The 15,360-nt window shown below is 45.4% G+C and overlaps 1 non-coding gene across 1 annotated transcript; it reads right to left on the reverse strand.

Moving 5' to 3' along the window:
• Positions 1 to 1,337: 1,337 nt before the first annotated feature.
• TRNAK-CUU lies at positions 1,338 to 1,410 on the reverse strand. Its single transcript has one exon. It is a non-coding gene; the product is annotated as a tRNA-Lys (tRNA).
• Between the last annotated feature and the right edge of the window lie 13,950 nt (positions 1,411 to 15,360).

The raw sequence follows: 15,360 nt of genomic DNA on the forward strand, positions 1-15,360 counted from the left end.
GAGCCAAAGTTTGGTGCTTAACCAACTGAGCCACCCAGGCACCCCTAAAGCATTTTCTTAATGTTTATTTATTTTTGAGAGAGAGTGAGACAGAGCATGAGCAGGCTATGGGCAGAGAGAGAGGGAGACACGGAATCTGAAGCAGGCTCCAGACCTGACATGGGGCTCAAACTCATGAGCTGTGAGATCGTGACCTGAAGTCAGACCCTTAATTGACTGAGCCACCCAGGAGCCCCAATTTTGACTTATAAATAAATAAAGCATGAGGGGGCACCTGGATAGTTCAGTTGGCTAAGTGTCTGACTCTTGATTTGGGCTCAGGGCATGATTTCATGGTTCATGAATGAGCCCCACATCAGGCTCTATCCGCCAGCTTGGGATTCTCTCTCTCCTTCCCTTTGTCCCTCCCCAGGTGGCACACATGGCGCATGCTTTGTCTCTCACACACACAAAATAAGTAAATAAACCTTTTATTGTTGTTTAAGTAAGGCACCAGGCCAGCACCTGGCTGGATCAGTCAGTGGAGACGGGACTCTTTATTTCTGGGTTGTGAGTTTGAGCCCTAACTTGGGTGTAGAGATCATTCAAAAATAAAATCTTTAGAGGTGCCTGGTGGCTAGTGGTTAGGCATCTGATTTTGATTTCATCTTAGAGCTGGTTCATGGGTTCTGCCCTGAGTTGGGCTCTGCATTGACAGTGCAGAACCTGCTTGGGATTCTCTCTCCCCCTCTCTCAGCCCCTCCCCACATTGTGCCCTCAGTCTCTCCCAAAATAAATAAATAAACAAATAAATAAATAAACATAAAAATTTTAAAAATACATAATAGAATCTTTTTACAAATTTTCTAAAATAAAATAAGGCATGAAGTTTAAGTCAAAGCAGTTTTTTTGTTTGCTTAGGGATTAGAATTGTTTCAATATTATTTCTTGAAAAGATTATCCTTCTTCTGTTGGACCAATGTCAAAAATCAAACTTCTATTTTTCTGTGGATAAATTTCTGAACTCTCTATCCTATTTCATTGGTCTGCATATCTAAACATTCACCAGTAGCACAATGTATTGATTACATTAATGCTTTTTTTTTTAAAGATTTTATTTTAAGTAATCTCTAGGGGTGCCTAGGTGGCTCAGTCGGTTAAGCCTCCGACTTCCGCTCAGGTCAGATCTCACATTCGTGGGTTCGAGCCCCTCGTCAGGCTCTGTGCTGACAGCTGGCTCAGAGCCTGGAGCCTGATTCCAGTTCTGTGTCTCCTTCTCTCTCTGCCCCTCCCCCTCTCATGCTCTGTCTCCCTCTGTATCAAAAATAAATAAAACATTTAAAAAAAAGTAATCTCTATACCCAACATGGGGCTTGAACTCACAACCCTGAGATCAAGAGTCACATGCTCTACCAACTGAGCCAGCCAGGCACCCCTTGATTACTTTAGCTTTTTTTTAAAGTTTATTTATTTATTTTGAGAGACAGAACAGGGGAGGGACAGAGAGCGAGGGAGAGAGAGAATCCCAATCAGATGCCATGCTGTCAGCACAAAGCCCAACACAGGGCTCAGTCTCACAAATGGTGAGATCATGACCTCAGCTGAAATCAAGAGTCAGACACCCCAAGATTACTTTAGCTTTAAAATGGGTTGTGTTGGGGCGCCTGGGTGGCTCAATCGGTTGAGCGACTGACTTCAACTCAGGTCATGATCTCACAGTCTGTGGGTTCAAGCCCCGCATCGGGCTCTGTGCTGACAGCTCAGAGACTGGAGCCTGCTTCAGATTCTGTGTCTCCCTCTCTCTCTGGCCCTCCCTTGTTCACACTCTGTCTCTCTCTCTCTGTCAAAATTAAATAAACAGTAAAAAAAAAAAATAGGTTGTGTAGGAACGCCTGGGTGGCTTGGTCAGTTAAGCATGAGACTTTGGTTCAGTCCATGATCTCGTGGTTTGTGAGGTTAAGCCCTGCATTAGGCTGTCTGCTGTCAGCACAGATCCCACTTTTTCAGATCCTCTGTCCCCCTCTCCCTCTGCCCCTCCCTCTCTCACACTCTCTCTCTCAAAATAAATAAACATTTTTAATTAATTAATTTGAAAAAATGGGTTGTGTAAGGGCACCTGATTTTGGCTCAGGTCTTGATCTCACAAATTGCATTAGGCTCTGTGCTCACAGCATGGCGCCTGCTTGGGATTTTCTCTCTCCTTCTCTCTCTGCCCTTTTCCGGCTCATGCTCACCCTCTCTCAAAATAAACAAATAAACTTTAAAAATAAATGAAGGGGGGCATGGTTGGTTCAGTGGGTTAAGCTTCTGACTTTGGCTCAGGTCATGATCTCACGGTTTGAGGGTTCGAACCTCACGTCAGGCTCTGTGCTGACAGCTCGGAGCCTGGAGCCTGCTTCGGATTCTGTGTCTCCCTCTCTCTCTTTGCCCCTCCCCTGCTCACACTCTGACTCTGTCTTTCTCTTGAAAATAAACATTAAAAGAAAAATTTTTTTTAAATGAATACATAAATAAATAGGTTGTGTAATTTCTTCAATTTCATTCTTCTTTTCCAAGATTGTGTTAGCTATTCTTAACCTTTTCATATCAATTTTATTTATTTTATTTTTTCAAAAGATTAAAAAAAAATTTTATGTTTTTTATTTATTTTTGAGAGACAGAGAGAAAGAGGGAGACACAGAATCCGAAGCAGGCTCTGAGCTAGCTGTCAGCACAAAGCCTGATGCGAAGCTCAAACCCACAAACCGTGAGATCATGACCTGAGCCGAAGCCAGACGCTTAACCGACTGAGCCACCCAGGTGCCCCAAAAGATTTTATTTTCAAGTAACCTTTATACCCAAAGTGGGACTTGAACTCACAACCCCTAGATCAAGAATCTCATGCTCCACCAACCGAACCATCCAGGCACTCCTTCAAATCAGCTTTGGAATCATCTTATGTACGTCTATGAGAAACCTTAATGGGATTTTGGTTGGAAGTGATTTTAATGGACTTAGAAAGAACTAACATCTTTACTAGGTTAAGTGTGCCAACTCATGAACATGGTATGCTTCTCCACTTTTTTAAAAGACTTTATTTTTAAGTAATCTCTACACCTAATGTTGGGCTCAAACCCACAACCCTGAGATCAAGAATCACATGCTTTACCAACTGAGCAAGCCAGGCACCCATCTCCATTTATTTAGATCTTTTTTGATGACTTTCATCAAGGTATAGTTTTCCTGTGCATGTTATTAGATTTTTACTAAGCATTTCATTTTTTAGTATCATAGTACTAATCTAGGTAGTATTAATCTTTTTTCTAAATTTTGGTTTCCACTTGTGCAGTGCTAGCATATACAAATATGGTTTCTTTTCTGTATTGGCCTTGTATCCTGTGACCTTACTAAATTCATTTGTTAGTTTAAGGAGTTTTTTTGTGGAGACCTTGGGACTTTCTATGCAGACTATCATGTTATCTGATAATAGAAACAGTTTCAGCTCCTCTTTTCCAATCTCTGTGCCTTTTATTTCTTTTCCTTGCTAACCAAGATTCAATTTTGAGCCATTTTTAGTCACAGCATTTCTGACACCAAATGTTTGAGCTTTTTTCACACCAACAATCTCTCTGACCACCTGGGTGTCCTACATTTAATTCATTTCTGACACTAACTACTCAGAGTTAGCGCAGACTGCACAGGTTAAAGGCTAAGTCCCACAACTCTTGCCCTCCCCCTGGCCCCAAATATCAGCCACAAGTCCCTGGTCGCCATCTGATGCACAAGCTTGATAGTTTCTATTATTTACTGGAATGGCTCACAGGATTCCAGAAAACACTTTACTTACTATTATCAAATTATTATTAAGAATACCACTCAGGGGCGCCTGTGTGGCTCAGTTGGTTAGGCGGCTGACTTCAGCTCAGGTCATGATCTCACCATTCGTGGGTTCGAGCCCCATATCGGGCTCTGTGCTGACAGCTCAGAGCCTGGAGCCTGCTTCAGATTCTGTGTCTCCCTCTCTCTCTGACCCTCCCCTGCTCTCACTCTGTGTGTGTCTCTCTTTCTCTCTCAAAAATAAATAAACATTAAAAAAAAAAAAAAGAATACCTCTCAGAGGGGCGCCTGGGTGACTCTGTTGGTTGAGCTCAGCTCTTGATGATTTCAGCTCGGGTCATGATCTCGTGGTTTGTGACTTTGAGCCCCAGGTTGGGCTCTGTGCTGACAGTGCAGCACTTGCTTGAGATTCTCTCTCTCTTGCTCCTACCCTGCTGCTCTCTCTCTTAAAATAAATAAATAAACTTAAAAATTTTTTGTAAATACTACTCAGAAGCAGCCAAATGGAAGGGCTGTCTAAGGCGAGGTGTGGCGGAGGGTCTCAGAGCTTTGATGCCTTTTCTAGGTGTGCCACCTTCCTGGCACCTCAATGTTATCAGCAACCTGGAAGCTCTCTGAACTCTGTCATTTTAGGGTTTTATGGAGATTTCATCATGTAGGCATGGGGGGAGCCTGGGTGGCTCAGTCGGTTAAGGATCAGACTCTTGATTTAGGCTCAGGTCATGATCTTGCGGTTTGTGGGATCGAGCCCCATGTTGGGCTCTGCTCTGACAGTTTGGAGCCTGCCTGGAATTCTCTCTCGCCCTCTCTCTCTCTCTGCCTCTCTCTTGCTTGCACATGCTCCTGTGCACCCGCTTATTCTTTCTCCTCTCAAAACCAACCAACCAACCAACCAACAAACAAACATGTTTTACAAAGTCATTGGCAGCTGGTGATTAACTTAACCTCTATCCCCCTTCCCTTACCCAAAGGTTGGGGGTGGGGGAGGGTGTAGGGCTACAAGTCCAAAGCGCCTAATCATACCTTTGTCTTTCTGGTGAGCAGTACTCATCCCAAAGCTATCTAGAGGCCTGCTAAGAAGGGCCTCATCAGAACAAAAGATGCTTTCATTTCTGCTACCAGGAAATTCCCTGGGATTCAGGAGCTCTGTGTCAGGCACTGGGGACAAACGCATATTTCTCACTGTATCACAGGTTACAAAACAACTCTGACTTCTTTCTTGGGAGCTCCTGGTGCTCTCACTTGCTTGCGTGAGGGAAAGCCTTATGAGCTGCCCCGTGGAGAGGCCCACATGGCAAAGAACTAGGGTGACCTCTAGTCAGCACCCAGTGAGGACACGAACCCTCAGTATCTGTACCCTCAGATACAACAACTGGAGAAAGCTTGGAAACAGACCCTTCAGTGACAGTCAAGTACTGGGCGAATCCTCAAGTGCTTCTCTGTCCCAAGAGAAGTAGAGGTGTGTGGTGGTGGCAGGGGTGAGGGTGCTGAGAGAGGGTGATGTCAGGGTGGGCCCTCAGGAGGGAACCACTGGCCTCACTGGCAGGGAGGCGTGGCCTTTACCCTCAGCCAGGCAAGAAGGCTGAGACTTGCTCCTAGACCACGCTCCATGGAGCGGGACCAGCATAGCTGGGCGGGCTAATGAACTACTGTGGTGCTCTTGGTGGATCAGGTGGTTGCAGTCAGGGTTCAAGGTCAGAATGGTCCTATGGTTCCAAGGCAGCCCTGGAGGGACAGGGAGGGATTCACTGAACTGGGAACTCGGGGAACTGGGTTGTGGGTGGCCTGTCCATAGGTCCCCCGTGATCCTCAGGGCAGAATTCACAGGCAAGGAAAAAGGTGCACAGGACCTGCAGGGGCCTAGGGGTTGAGCAGTGCCCTGGGCCGGTAGTTTGGAGCTGTAACTGGACCAGCATAAACTCTGACATTTGTCTTTGGGGAGAAGTGGCCACAGTGGGTAGGATCAGAGCAGAGGCTAAGAAGGGAGCCATTGGCCTATGACTCACCAGCCTTCCACAGACAGCTGAGCTGATTTTTTTTAATTAAAAAAATGTTTTTTAAATGTTTTATTTATTTTTGAGAGAGAGAGACAGAGTACAAGAAGGGGAGGGAAAGAGAGAGAGGGAGACACAGAATCCAAAGCAGGCTCCAGGCTCTGAGCTCTCAGCACAGAGCCTGACATGAGGCTCAAACTCATGAACCATGAGATCATGACCTGAGCCAAAGTTGGACGCTTAACTGACTAAGCCACCCAGGTGTTCCTGATCCTGTTTTTTTAAAGATTTCATATTTAAGTAATTTCCCCACCCAGTGTGGGGCTGGAACTCACAACCCCAAGATCAAGAGTCGTATGTTCTACCAACTGAGCCAGCCAAGTGTCCCGTGAATTTTCCATTTTTTTAAACAAATACTTATTTAGGACTAACTATGTATCAATAGGCATGTCACACGCATTGACCCATTTAACCTTCACAACAGCCCCTGAGGGAGGAGCAGTTATTCGCTCCATTTTACACAGGTGGATCCTAAAGCAAGGAGAGATTAAGTATCTTGGTCAAGGTTACTCAGGACCGGGACCCCAGTACTGTCCACTGGCCTCCAGAGTACCTGTGCTTGATCACCGGAAGAGAAAATAATCACCTTCCAAATTGGAAATTTGCATTATTTTTTTCCTGATCTTGAAAGTAACTAAAGAGTCATAAAAATATTTGAACAAGGAGCGCCTGGGTGGCTTAGTCAGGTAAGCGTCTGACCCTTGGTTTCAGCTCAGGTCATGATCTCACAGTTCATGGATTTGAGCCCCTGCTTGGGGCTCTGCGCAGACAGCGCAGAATCTGCTTGAGATTCTGTTTCTCCCTCTCTCCCTGCCCCTCCCCTGCTCTCTGTCTCTCTCTCTCAATATAAATAAACTTTTAAAAATATTTGAACAACATAAAAGGGTATACTCAGAAATGGAAAATTAGCCTATGTTATGAATAGAGATGTGGATGCGCAGTCTACATATAGTTTTTTTAAAATGTTTTATTTATTTTTGATACAGAGAGAGACAGAGCATGAGAGGGGGAGGGGCAGAGAGAGAAAGAGACACAGAACTGGAAGCAGGCTCCAGGCTCTGAGCTAGCTGTCAGCACAGAGCCTGACGCGGGGCTCGAACCCACGAACATGAGATCTGACCTGAGCTGAAGTTGGAGGCTTAACCGACTGAGCCACCCAGGCGCCCCTACATATAGTTTTTAACACTATAGCTCATAAAGAGCTCTTTGGAGAGTAAATCAACACATCATAATGATGACAGCCGGGCCCAGTGTGTCACAAGCCCAGGAAGTGGAGGAAGAAGGGTTTGGCCTGGGAGGAAAAAGAGCTGAAAGTGGTGTTGAGTAGCCCGCGGGGCTCTAGAATGGAAGGCAGTGAAGGCAAATGCTGGGGGTCCAAGGAGACCCACAGGATGGAGGTGTTGGCACTCCCCAAAATTCCAGTCCAGTGCTGGGCCTTTAGGAGTACAGCCTTGCCCTCGGCAGTGGGCATGGCTAGGGGCATCCGCCCCATCCCCCCTGCTCCCTCCCTGCTGCTTGGGTCTGGGGTTGGCAGGGGAGAGCCCGCTTGTCAGGATCCCCACCCAGCTTCTCTTAATGAGCCCCAGCGGAGCCCCAGCTGGCAATCACCGGGCTCCCAGCATGACCTTCACGTTAGGAACAGGCTGTGAACCAGGACGGCACTGCAGCAGCAGGTCTGTCCGGAAGGGCGGTGACTAAGGGCCTGGCAGTGATGCCGAGGGACCAGCGCCCATCCCGACCTCCAGGTCCCTGGGCTCTAAGGAGAGCTAGGGCCTCTGAAAACTCAGGACGGTTTCCTTTCCTGACACTTCCAAGGTGACCGAGACTGCTTTCTCCTCAGGTCCCCGCGGAGTGTGAGGTTTCCCTGGGGGAGAACATTGAGCTGTGGCCGGCCGAAGGAGGTAGTGATCTGGCAGGTAGTGTGAGAACAGGAGGAACAGAGAGGACCCTGGAGGAGGCAGGAAGCTGCAGGCAGGGAGGAGGGGAGGGCCGGGGCAGGGCGGGTCCCAGGAGCCCAGGGAGTTGCTGTGGCCTGCTCTCTGTCAGCCCTGCTCACTCAGGGAATCTGCTGCCCAGGCCCTTGCATCGAGCCATGACTGGATGTGCCTTGCTCAAGCGCTCTTGGTTTCAGGAAGGGTATTAGGTCAAGGAAGGAGACAAGAACAGTTGTAGCAGGACCAACCAGGGCCTTTTCAGAAGCTACTGCCCACAGTCCATGTTCTGCAACCCCCAAATTCATATCCCGACCCCATGCAGAATATAGTCACTCTTTCTCGAGGTCCCCAAAGTCTCTTTCCATTACACCATCAGCTGAAAGTCGAGAATTTCGTCACCTAGGTCAGGGCCAGGTGTAGATGAAGCTCCTTAGGTGTACTTGTGGTTCTCAGATGTGGTTCCGCTCTGGGAATCTGTGCAATGAAAGAGGAGAGAAGTTCGTCCTCCTTGCCCTCACGAGTGGACACAGACGGGCTAAACTGCTATAGACGTCCCTGTTGAAAAAGCAAAACAAGGAGAGACAAAGGAGATCACTGGTCCACCGAAATCCTGAAATTGGGGCACCTGCGTGGCTCCATCTGTTTAGCATCAGACTTCGGCTCAGGTCATGATCTCGTGGTTTATGAGTTCGAGCCCTGCATCAGGCTCTGTGCTGACAGCTAGCAGCCTGGGGCATGCTTTGGGTTCTGTGTCTTCCTCTCTCTCTCTGCGCCCCACCCCTGCTCATGCGAGGGGGCTCTCTCTCAAAAATAAACAAACATTAAAAAAAAACTGCATGTGAATCTACAATTGTCTCAAAAGTGAAGAAAGTAAAACTTAATGAAAAGGTTAAACCAATTATACAATCTCAGGAACTGTGAAATCAGGACCTGAGCTGAAATCAAGAGTCAGATGCTTAAGCGACTGAGGCTCCTAGGCGCCCCTTCCCTTGGCCTTTGAATGTATTGTAGTTTTGCAGGGCGCCCGGGTGGCTCAGTCGGTTAAGCATCTGACTTCAGTTCAGGTCATGATCTTGTGGTTTGTAAGTTTGAGCCCCGTATTGAGCTCTGTTCTGACAGCTCGGAGTCTGGAGCCTGTTTCGGATTCTGTGTCTTCCTCTCTCTCTGCCCTTCCCCTGCTCACACTATCTCTCTCTCTGTCTCAACAATAAATAAACACTAAAAAGAATTTTATAATGTATCACAGTTTTGGGGGAAATAATTAGTGTTTCCATTATCATGCCTATGAAATACTGTTCACAACTAAGCCAAGTGAAGTATTTTATTATTTTTTTAAATTACATTTCATTTCTAACATTACTTTTTGTGTTTGCCTCCTTCTTTCTTTTTTACTTATTTTTCTTTTTTTTGGGGGGGGTGCCTGGGTGGCTCAGTTGGTTAAGCACTTGACTCTTGATTTCAGCTGAAGTCATAATCTCACGATTCATGCTAATAGCACGGAGCCTGCTGGGGATTCTCTCTCTCTCCTTCTCTCTCTCTGCCCCTCCCAATAAATAAATAAACATTTACAAATAAAATAAAATTTATACTTAAGTTTTTTTTAAATAATTTATTTTTAAGTGATCTCTACACCCATTGTGGGGCTTGAACTCACAATCCCAAAGTCAAAAGTCGCACCCTCCATCAACTGAGCCAGCCAGGCACCCCTGCCTCATTCTTATTTGTTTAGTTTTCTCCAAATCTCTGCCCAAAGCTTCACCTACATTCCAACAGCTCCATACAAGGCTTCTTGTTACGATTTTCCATAGGTTCAAATATATCCTGTCCATTATTTTCCTGGAGACATCCATTTAGATTCCTCTGTCCTTTGTCCCTTTGCTCCGATCTGAACTGGTTGGTTTCTAGGTATGATGCACAAAAGGTTTCTGAGAAAAGACACATTCTTTTGTGTGTTTATTTGCTGTTTGGTTCATTTGTTACTTTGAAGATCTGAAAATGTCTTTATATATACTTAACTGATAATGTGGCTAAGCCAAGATTTTGGGTTAAAAGGCACTGTCACTCAGAATGTTGTTTATTTTTCGATGTTGTCATTTAAAAAAAATAAATACAATCCTATTTTATTTTAACAAATGCAGCATCTTATCTCGCTAAGAGTGTTAATTATACTTTTTTGAGGTTTTCTTTTGTTCATCCATCTTGAACTTGGAAGTCTCCCCTGTCCCCTCCCCACTCATGCCCCTTAAAATTAAATTCTAAATAGGCATATTCTGTTGCTAATTAGCCTCCAGTTACCACACTGGATGCACTTGAAATGTTCCTCAGGCTTTAGTCCCTTGATGAGTTTCTAGAAACTGCACACATTCTCACACCCAGATGTGCTGATACCGTGGGTCTGGGGCAGGGCTCAGGAATGTCAGCCCTCCGAGGTGTGCTTACCTGAGTGTCTCCCCCCAGAAGGAGTCATGCCCTGGATGTCTTGGGAATTAAGTCAGATTATAGCTCTGGCTCTATCTCAGACTTTGGAAGTCACCCATCTGGGCTTCAGTTTCCTAATCTTCAAAGCAGAGATAATATCTAGCCACCTTCCTCACCCATGTCATGGGGACTAATTGAGATGATGTCTGAGGAAATCTCTGTAAACCACTCGGATCTCTCAATACGTCAGGACTGTGACGGTCTGTCTGCATGTGCCGTGTGATGCTACTTGGCTTCCCGGCCTCCGCCTGTGAACGGCAGCATTTGGACTGTCCGCTCATCAGTCCCCCGCCGATGGCGGCGTCCACTTGGGGAGATTTGGATCCAGTGGGTCTGGAGTAGGGCCTGAGCATCTCCTTGTTTCAAGACGCTTCCTGAATGAGTCTCATGTGCAGCCTGGGCTGAACCACAGGCTAGGTGATCTGGAAGGCCTCTGTCAATTCTAAAAATAATCCAAGGCCTGCTGGGGATTGCCAGGCCAGAAACACAGATGGTGGTACCGGATGGGCTGGGGCAAGCACAGCAGTTTTTGGCTCCCCCATCTCTGCTCAACTCCGGCAGGACCCTCTCCCGGGCCGGCCGGGCTCACGATTCGCCACGGCTAGAGCAGCTCAAGCTGCAAGGGGTCACAGCTGTGCACCTGGCAGGCAGCCCCAAGACACTGAGCCTTGCAGCCTGCTGAGACTCGGGCAGGCAGCTGCGGGTGGGGTGGGGGGCGGCTGCCTGGGGGGCCGGCTTAGTGCTGAAAAGTTTGCAAACCTTGGGGAGTGAGGACTTCCAGCTGGGAGGCACTGTGTTTTAAAAAAACACATTTTTCCAAAGGTTTTTGAATGCATTAAAGTAACACATGATCAATGTAAAAATCTTCAAAAATATAGAACAAGGTAAGTGTAGGGGGGAAACACAGCTAAAACTCACACAAAATGTTCCTCTCCAGCTATAATCACTGTTGACATTTTGGAATATTTCCAAATGTCCATCCACGTCATGACCCTGACAGTGATGTGCTGAGTGTTTACTCCAGGGCAGGCACAGGCTAAGCTGTGGGTGGGTGGCCTCAGGAGGTCTCCGCAGGACACACGGCGGGAGCCACTCCATGGCTCCATCCTCACAGACACAGGCAACAAGCTACCCAAGGGCGACTCTGGAAGGTGCCAGACTTCAAGCCCAAATCTCTCTGGCCCCAATACTCTACCGTTCACTTCTCCTTTTTAAGTTTGCGTATTTATTTTTGATAGAGAGAAAGCATGGGGGGGTGTTGCAGAGAGAGATAAGGAGAGAGACTCCCAAGCAGGCTCTGCACCATCAGCATAAAGCACAACTCGGGGCTCGAACTCAGGGACTGTTAGACCATGAGCCAAAGTCTGATGCTTAACCGACTGAGCCACCCAGGCACCCCTCTTTTCTTCTTCTTATGTTTATTTTTTTATTTGAGAGAGAGAACAGGAGAAGGGGAGAGAGAAAGGGAGAGAGAGAATCCCAAGCACCCTCCACGCTGTCAGTGCAGAGCCCGATGCAGTGTCCAATCTCAAGAATCGTGAGATCGTGACCTGAGCCAAAATCAAGAGTCTGTCGCTTAACTTTCTGAGCCATGAAGGAAGTTACCACTCACTTCTACCACAGCTAACGTCGGTATGACGTACATTTAAAGCACTGTCCTGCAAAAGTGAATTGTGTCTCTTTCCCCCTAAAATCTCCTGGGCTTTCCCCAGCATCATTAAAATGCTCCTTTAGATTCACTACTAATCAAAGAAAAGCAAATCATAGGGTGCCTGGGTGGCTCAGTCAGTTAAGCAGCCGACTTCGGCTCAGGTCATGATCTCACATTTGTGGGTTCAAGCCCCGTGTCGGGCTCCGTGCTGACAGCTCAGAGCCTGGAGCCTGCTTCAGATTCTGTGTCTCCCTTTCTCTCTGCCCTTCCCCTACTCATGCTCTGTTTTGGTCTCAATAATAAATAAACATAAAAGATTTTAAAAAACAAAGAAAAGCAAATCAAAGGAAGATTCTATTTTCACATAACCTAGTGACAATCCTTAAAAATATTACACACATGTATAGGAGGAGTTTTTAAATGTTCAAATACCTCAATCCAGTAATCCCATTCTTAGAACCGTATCCTAAGGAAGTAGAGAGGGAGGGGAAGTTTTATTTACAAAACCATCCATTGCACCATTATTTAGAGCTGTGAAAAATGCTGTGGAAAATTTCAATGTATAACATGCAGACTTCAGAAAATTATGCCAGCACTACAAATTATAGCATAAAGTATATTTCATGGTACATGAACAAAGTAGGGTATGATCCTGATTTGTCAAGTTTGCAAAATAAATCCATATAAACTAGACAAAAAAAATCAGGGCTTCTTGTTACCCAGTAATGTGTAAAGGTGGGGGACAGAGTGTCTCCAAATGCATGGGCCAAGTTTAGGATGGACTGGCTTTAAATATAGGTATATGGTGTGTCTGGCTGGCTTAGTCAGTAGACTTTGGGGTTGTGAGTTAAAGCCCCATGTGGGCATAGAACTTACATTAAAAGATATATTTAGGTTTATGGCATACTCCCAATTCCCTTTGTGGGGTATGGTACCCAATATACCATGCAGAAGCACGTTCGGCAGCTAGGTAAGTTCAAGGACAGACCTGTGTGAGGGCCAGAAGGGACCTGCCCAAGTAAGATCATGAGTCAGGGAAAAAAAAACAAACTGAGTTCAAACATGTGCCCCAAAACCACAGTGCCAGGGACAGAGGCTCCAAATTACAGGTGCCAATCTGCAAGCAAGTTGCTTCTCCCACAGGGAACTGTGAGGTGCAGCTGCCTGGATAGTGGCAGAAGGCTGTGTTTGTTTAATGATAATTAATGACACTCCTGAGCAATGCGAAGACACCGGGCTTGCACACATGAATAGGAACAGCCTAGAAGAACAGTCCAATAATTGTATGTCTGAGTGGTGGGATTCGTCAATAATTTTTATACTCTATATTTCTGTATTTCCTAAATTTTTTACTCTTAATATATTACCGAAAAATATCTGCCTTAAGGACAATCAAATACAGCAACTGTAAAGAGATGAGTAAAATGAAACCTCATGTGTCTATACGCAGTTTCAACTTTTCTCAACATTCTGCCAATCTTTTTTTTTTTTTAATGTTTTATTTATTTTTGATACAGGAGAGACAGAGCAAGGGAGGGGGAGGGTCAGAGAGAGAAGGAGACACAGAACTGGAAGCAGGCTCCAGGCTCTGAGCTGTCAGCACAGAGCTCAACGCGGGGCTCGAACCCACGAACGTGAGATCTGACCTGAGCCGAAGTCGGAGGCTTAACCGACGGAGCCACCCAGGCGCCCCAACATTCTGCCAATCTTATTTCATCTATCCACACCCCAACTTTGTTTTTTTTTTTCTGGAGTATTTTATTTTATTATTAAAATTTTTTTTACATTTATTTATTTTTGAGAGACAGAGAGTGAACAGGAAAGGGGCAGAGAGAAAAAGAGACAGAGTCTGAAGTGGGATCCAGGCTCTGAGCTAGCAGTCTGCCCAGAGCCCGACTCAGGGCTAGAACCCACGAACCACAAGATAGTGACCTGAGCCAAAGTCAGACGCTCAACCAGCGGAGCCACCCGGGCACCCCATGTTGTCTGCAGCATTTTAAAGGAAATTCCAATTGTCCTATCTGAGTCAGGCTAGTGGAAGCCCCTTGTGCTTTTTTGAAATGACTCCACTTGTCTTTTACAGCTTCTGTGCTTTTTGACACAATTTGATGTCGCTGCTTGTGATGAATTTGTTTTTAAATGGTCACCAATTCCTTCCATTCCTGTATGCATGTCCCTTTGCAATAAAACTGCAGCTTCTCCCATCAAGCTGGGACTTCCATTTGAGATGATGAAAATGTTCTAAAATCGACTGTGGTGATAGTCACACTTATCTGCAAATATACTAACAGCCACTGAGTTGAACACTTGCAATTGTACGTGAATTACATTTCGACATAGCTGCTTAAAAATTTTGCGTAGGGGCACCTGGCTGGTTCGGTGGGCAGAGCACAAGACTCTTGACCTTGGGATTGTAAATTCGAGCCCCAGGTTGATTTTTGCTGCATAAGCAAACTTAAAAATAAAATCTTTAAAAAAACAAATATAAATAAAATTTTGTGTAAGGAAATCAATTACATTAAGATAAGCTTAACTATTTTATTTTACTATTTTTTCAAGGAAGTTTGACTAAAAAGTCATTTTTAGTTTTCAATAGCAGAAAAAATACACATACCACACATCACACCTCACTAACATCTTCTATAGTAGAACTTTGTAATAAGACTTTAGATTTTCTTGGATGATGTAAAATAAGCAAGAATTGTTTTTAAGTTTATTTATTTATTTTGAGGTATTGTAGTTTGCATGCACAAAATAGGAGAGGGGAGGGGCAGAGAGTAGGGAAGAGGTACAGAGAGAAAGGGAGAGATAATGCCAAGCAGGCTCCACACTGTCAGTGCAGAGCCTGACACGGGGCTGGAGATCACAAACCGTGAGATCATGACCTGAGCTGAAACCAAGAGTAAGATGTTCAACCAACTGAGCCACCCAGGCATCCCAAGAACTTTTTTTTTTTAATGTTTTAATGCTTTTTATTTATTTTTGAGAGACAGAGAGAAACAGCACAACAGGGGAGGGTCAGAGAGAGAGGGAGATGGAATCCAAAGACAGGCTCCAGGCTCTGAGCTAGCTGTCAACACAGAGCCCTATGAGGGGCTAGAACCTACGAACCGTGAGATCGTGACCTGAGCTGAAGCTGGAAGCTTAACCGACTGAGCCACCCAAGAACTTGCTTTAAAGGGAAGACTAAAGTTTGCTTTCCTTACATTAGAGACTTACGCTGGAGGTGACATCCTTTGTGGACTGAAGGAACCACACAAGAAAGCATGTTAATTAGTTAAGCAAAATGCACTCTTCACAGGAAAACAAAATTTTCTATTCAAAAGAGCATTGTTAATTATGATTGGATGATTATATCTATATCTAATCATGCTAATGTATCATGAGTTGTAGTTAAAATTTTTATGCAGGGTTTCCCTGAGACTTAAAAATCATTCCAAGGGGCACC

The sequence above is a fragment of the Suricata suricatta genome, chromosome 4 (genome assembly GCF_006229205.1).
Source record: "Suricata suricatta isolate VVHF042 chromosome 4, meerkat_22Aug2017_6uvM2_HiC, whole genome shotgun sequence".
NCBI lineage: Eukaryota > Metazoa > Chordata > Mammalia > Carnivora > Herpestidae > Suricata > Suricata suricatta.